The following is a 6,000-nucleotide window of genomic DNA, read 5'->3' as shown; positions in this document are numbered from 1 at the left end:
GTTTGACCTTCCCTAACCACTCTGCCTGCCTGCTTCATTACCCCAAACCAATCGCCCGCCTGCCTGATTGCCCCTAACCACCTTGCCTCGGCCCCTGCCACCGCGGCTTTGTCTGGAAGGACGTCCAGATGTCCAGAAGGTCGTTCAGCTGTCTGGTCTAATTAGCATATTATACTTTTATTAGTATAGATGCTTAAATATGTTTATAAATTGAAGAGGATAGGCTTTCTTTTGCCATGACATTTTTAAAATATTTGGTTCCATTGAGTCTTCTGGATCATATAGCCCAAGGTTGGCTTGTACGGAAGCTACAGAATTCACTCAAAACTACTAGTTACTCAATAAATTACTCAAATGAGAACATTAAAATAGAGTCTATGTTTACTCCTGAATCTCAAGTGGCCCATGTGCCTCTTTCAAAGGGTAGAATATATAAGGTGAAGCAACTTGCCCTTCACCTTGGTAGAAATATTGTGGCATGCCTTGGACTACTAGAATCTTAGAAACTTCATTATTGTGGCAGGCTCCTAAATCTTTTAAGGGCTTATATTCCACCCTGTGTGATGTATTTGTTGTACCAAGGCATGTAGAGTGTTTGGTACTTGCTACACATGAAGTGGAATACCTGAGAGATAAAGATAACTAAAGCTTTTGCTCTTTGGTGGCTGTGAAGCTGGGCAGATCTGGCCCAGCTGAGGATGTCAGATCTCATTGTCCTCCTAGAACTTCCACCCTCTCCTGAAGGCCCTCTATAAAATAGATTGACCCAAGAGAGAGGGGGTAGGGGAGAGAGAGAGAGACAACAGAGAACCCAGAAATTGACCCAAGCCATTACACTCAATTAATATTTGATAAAGGAGCCAAGAGCATGCAATGGAGTCAAGACAATCTCTTCAATAAATTGTGTTGGGAAAATTGGACAGATATATACAGAAAAAGAAAAAGAAACTAGACCACCAACTTACACCATAGAAAAAAATAAACTCAAAATGGACAAAAGACTTAAATGTAAGATGTGGAACCATAAAAATCCTAGAAGAAACCATTGGCAGCAAAATTTCAGACATCTCTTACAGCAATATGTTTACAGTTACATCTCCTAGGACAATGGAAACTAAGGAGAAAATAAACAAATGGAACTACATTAAAATAAAAAAGCTTCTGCACGGCAAAATAAACTATTAACAAAACAAGAGAGCCCACTGCATGGGAGAACATATTTGCCAATGTGACATCTGATAAGGGTTTAATCTCCAAAATTTATAAGGAACTCATACAACTTCACAAAAGGAAGATAAACAATCCAATAAAAAATGGACAAAGGACTTAAATAGACACTTTTTGAAAGTGGACATACAGAAGGCCAAGAGACATATGAAAAAATGCTCAAAGTGACTAATCATCCAAGAGATACAAATCAAAATGACAATGATCTCACTCCTGTCAGAATGGCTATCATCAACAAATCAACAAACAACAAGTGCTGGGGAGGATGTGGAGAAAAAGAAACACTCTTACACTGCTGGTGGAAATGCAGACTGGTGCAGCCACTGTGGAAAGCTGTATGAAGTTTTCTCAAAAAATTAAAAATTGAACTCCCATTTGACCCAGTAATCCCACTTTTAGGAAAATATCCCAACAAATCAGAAACACCAATCAGAAAGGATATATGCGCCCCTATGTCCATAGCAGCGCAATTTACAATAGCTAAGATTTGGAAACAGCCTGAGTGCCCATCAGCAGATGTGTGGATTAAGAAACTGTGGTACATCTACACAGTGGAATACTACACAGTTGTAAAAAAAAAAAAAAAAGAATTCTTACCGTTTGCAACAGTATGGATGGACCTGAAGAGCATTATGCTAAGCGAAATAAGCCAGTCTGAGAAAGATAAGTGTCACATTACCTCACTCATATGTGGAGTCTAATGAACAACATAAACTGATAAATAAAAATAGACCCAGAGACATAGAAGCATCAAACAGATTGTCAAATCTCAGAGGGAAGGCAGGTGAGAGTGGGGGTGAGAGGGAAAGAAATCAAGCAATGAACTCATATGAGTATATGCATAACCCATAGACAGAAAAGAAGACAGACACACCCAGAGGGGAAGTCCACATGAAGATGTAAGTGGAGACTGCAGTGATGTGTCTACAAGCCAAGGGATGCCGACAACTGTAGAAAGTCACCAGAGCCAGGATAGAGGAACAAAATGGATTTCCCCCCAGAGCCTCCAGAAGGAAACAACCCTGCTGACCTTGATTTTGGACATCCAGTCTCCTGAACTGTGAAAGAATGAAGCTCTGTTTTTCTTTAAGCCTCCCACTTGGTGGTAATTTGTTAAAGCAGCCCTCAGAAATGAATACCGTCAGTAAGTTGGGAAGTTAGTGGACCTCTCTGAGGACCAATGAGATCAAGTACACAAGGGCACCTGGGCATAACAGGTGCTCAATAAATGCTAGTTGAAAATATTCTTTCTCTTGATCTTTGTAGAAACCCAGTTTTGTAAGTTGTTTTATCCTCATTTTATGATGAGGAAGCCAGTTCTCTGAAAAGCTGAACAACTAGCCCAAGACCAGGTGAGTAAATGGCAGGTTTTCTGGCTCCAGTGCTGGTACCGTCTCAGCCGTACAATCTGTCCCCTCTCCTCACACCATTAATTCTGCTATAATTCTTACTACATCACGTCACTGAACCAGACTACACTTCCAAATAAGATATTAGCTGAGGAGGGAGAAGAGGAGGAGACAGTGAAAATGAAGTGTCATAAGGAAGTATAAGAAAAGTGCACAAAATCCAAAAGGTAGACCATTCATCTCAAATTGGATGTTAGAGAAAGGTTTGTGGAAATATTGAAAGTTTCATATTGAGAGCTATGGTATAGTGCAAAAACTTCTTTAAAGAGTTTTCTTGATGAAGAGGGATATTGCTGTGGAAATAGACACCTAATTATAATGTCTCAAAGCCATTTCTGCCCACCTGGAATTTCAGGCTGGGGTTGAGAGACAGGAGCTCCGGGAATCACAAAGGGCCCAATGTTCACAGCTGGTTCATTTGCAGGGTTCAGGAAAATGGGACTTTGGGAGTTATTAAAAGGTCTTGAGGTTTATCAGAAATGTGGAGTGTCTCAACTTTTGACAGATCTTCAATATTTGTTTATCTTAAAATGATTTTTAACATTTTTCAGGAATTAAAAAAATATAAGTGATTCTTAAACATAGGAAAATAAATGCTCAAACGCATTAAAAAAGAATGCACATTAAAACCACTGAACTAAAACTATTGTTTTACTTAGCAAAACCCAAAACATTTGAGAAAATTCTGTTTTGTAAGAGTGTGAAGCAGTGGGCCCCCTCATGCGTGGCAGGAGTGAGAATGTTTTGATCCTCTTTAGAAGGCAACATGGCAGTATTTATCAGAATTTAAAGTGCTCATACTATGCAGTTGTAAAAAAGAAGGACCTCTTATCATTTGAGATAGCATGGAGGGATCTGGAGAGTATTAAGCTAAGCGAAATAAGCCAGTCAGAGAAAGACAAGTATCACATGATCTCACTCATATGTGGAATCTAGAGAACAAAATAAAATGATGAACAAAATAGATCCAGAGACATAGAAGCATGGAACAGACAGTCAAATCTCAGAGAGAAGATGGTGCTGGGGGGTGTGGGGAGAGATTAACTGGGGGATTTATATGCATATATGCATACTCCATGGACACAGACAATATGTGCTGAAGGCCTGGGGGGAGGGCGGGCAGGTGCAGAGTGAAGGGAGTCAATGGAAAAAAAAGGGGGGACATCTATAATACTTTCAACAATAAAGATAAATTAAAAATAAATAAATAAAATTCTCATACCATTTTAATCCTATAATTCTATATCTAGGAATTTATAATACAAATATGCTTCCCTATATCCAAAGTGATGTATGTAGGTTCAAAGTTATTCATGTTAGTGTTGTTTGCAATATTAAAGGATCAGAAGTAACAAATAGCCATTAACAAGGGAGAGGTTACATTGTTGTGGTACATCTATATAATGCAATACTGCAGAGGCATTAAAATAAAAGAAGATCCTTTTTATGGACTGATTTAAATAATCTCCATGAAATATTGTTAAGAAAGAAACAAGGTACAGAACACAGCATAGAGTATGCTAGTGGGAAGAATATGCATGCTTGTCTTATACGCAGAGCATCTCCTAAATGCTTCACAAAAAACTGATGGCATTGGCTGCTTTGGCGAAAGTAAACTGAGTGGCTGTGGATAAAGAGTAGGAGGGGGTGCGTGATGGCTTTGAGGCACAGCTACGAATTCGCTGACTGTCCTCCCATCGGAAGGCAGAGCTGTGACCCTTCTCTTGGACCATAGTCAGCCTTCGTGACTCCCTGACGGACAGAATGCAGTACAAGTGCTGCCGCAGGACCCAGGGCTGCACCGAAAGGACATGCAGTGTCACAGGCTCCCCTTGGAACAATCAGCTGCCACGTAAGAAGCCAGGCCACCAGGAGGCCACCAGTGGAGAGAACACACACAGAGAGAGAGAGAGAGAGAGAGAGAGAGAGAGAGAGAGAGAGAGAGAGAGAGACTCAACCAGGGATCAAACCCACAACCTAGGTAAGTGCCCTGACAGGGAATTGAACTACAATCTTTTCGGAGCAGAGGATGATGCTCCAACCATGTGAGCCACCCAGCTGGGGCTGTACTACTAAATTTTAATTTAAGAAATGAGGATCTATAAAGTGCTTGCCCCCAGGGAATCCCATGGTTTCTGAAGGCAATGATCAGAGACTGTAGTCAGACAGGGGCCTCATTCCTGGGACTGGGATAATGAGAGGAATTCAAGCTGAAGCATCCCAAGAAACATGTATTTTATTCTTTTCCTGGTACATAGTCCTTAGTGCTTCCCAAGCCCAAGAATGGCTTACCGGCTCAAAACACTGAGACCTGGTCTTCATTCCAGTGTATTGGTTGAGAGGATGGGCTTAACTTCCCTCCTCTATCTTTTACTTCCACGAAACAGGCAAATTGCTCTATATGCCATGGTCTCTTCATCTGAAAAATGGGGGTAATAACAGTAACCACAGCTGTTAGAGGGACTAAGTGAGCATAACCATGTAGAGCACTTAGAACTCTGACCAGCAATAATATTCACTCCTCTCAGACTCATTCGCTGTAGAAGAGGCCATGCTAGACGCTGATACGCAATGACGGGCAAGACAGCCTCCCCTCGGCAGTCTCACATTCCAGCTGAGGACCAGACGTGAGTGTAACTCACTATAATGCCATCATTGAGACATATCAATGTAGAGAACCTAGACGGACCTCTCCAATCTGCCTTGGGATATGTGGGGGCTCCTGAAATGCCTCAGAAATGACAGAGTGTAGAGATGACTTTGTCAAGCTCCTGAAGGATAAATAAAACTCTCCCTTGAGTCGAATGATCTGAAATCACACACATTCAGTAATTTAGTATTGCTTTTGATGACAAGACGTTACATAATGCTGCTACATGGAAGGGCCAAGGGCATACTCATTATTCTCAAACGCCCTCATTTTTATGCCCACGCAGGGCAGATGCAATATGATAGCTTTATTCTGTCCCCCACACATGAACACTGCCACACTGCTCTCTTAGGCCCAGGTCAGCTGACAAGCTCTCCCAAAGGTGTTGAGGTGTCCACCAGTTTAGATCAAACTAGCACTTTGAGAGTTATTGTGGTGGCTTTCCTTGGGGAAGGGCCACATGGAAGTTCTTCTTGGCTTGGGAAAAAGTTAGCTCTGATTTATATTATAATACTATAGCTCTTAAAAGTGTGCATCTCTCTTTGCTTCAGTGACTGGGAAGATCCGAGAAAAATTGGCCATCTGAAGAGCAACTATATGAGGCCAGGTGCTACTCTGAACTCTTGTTTTAAATTCTTAGCTATAGCTGACATCTTTGAAATTTATTTAATTTGTATGGCATCTCAAATGATGACTAAGTCATACAGTGGTACC

The sequence above is a fragment of the Myotis nattereri genome (assembly GCF_964212035.1).
Source record: "Myotis nattereri genome assembly, chromosome: 12".
Classification (NCBI taxonomy): domain Eukaryota; kingdom Metazoa; phylum Chordata; class Mammalia; order Chiroptera; family Vespertilionidae; genus Myotis; species Myotis nattereri.
The sequence above is the reverse complement of the archived record's forward strand: the minus strand, read 5'-3'. Positions refer to the sequence as shown.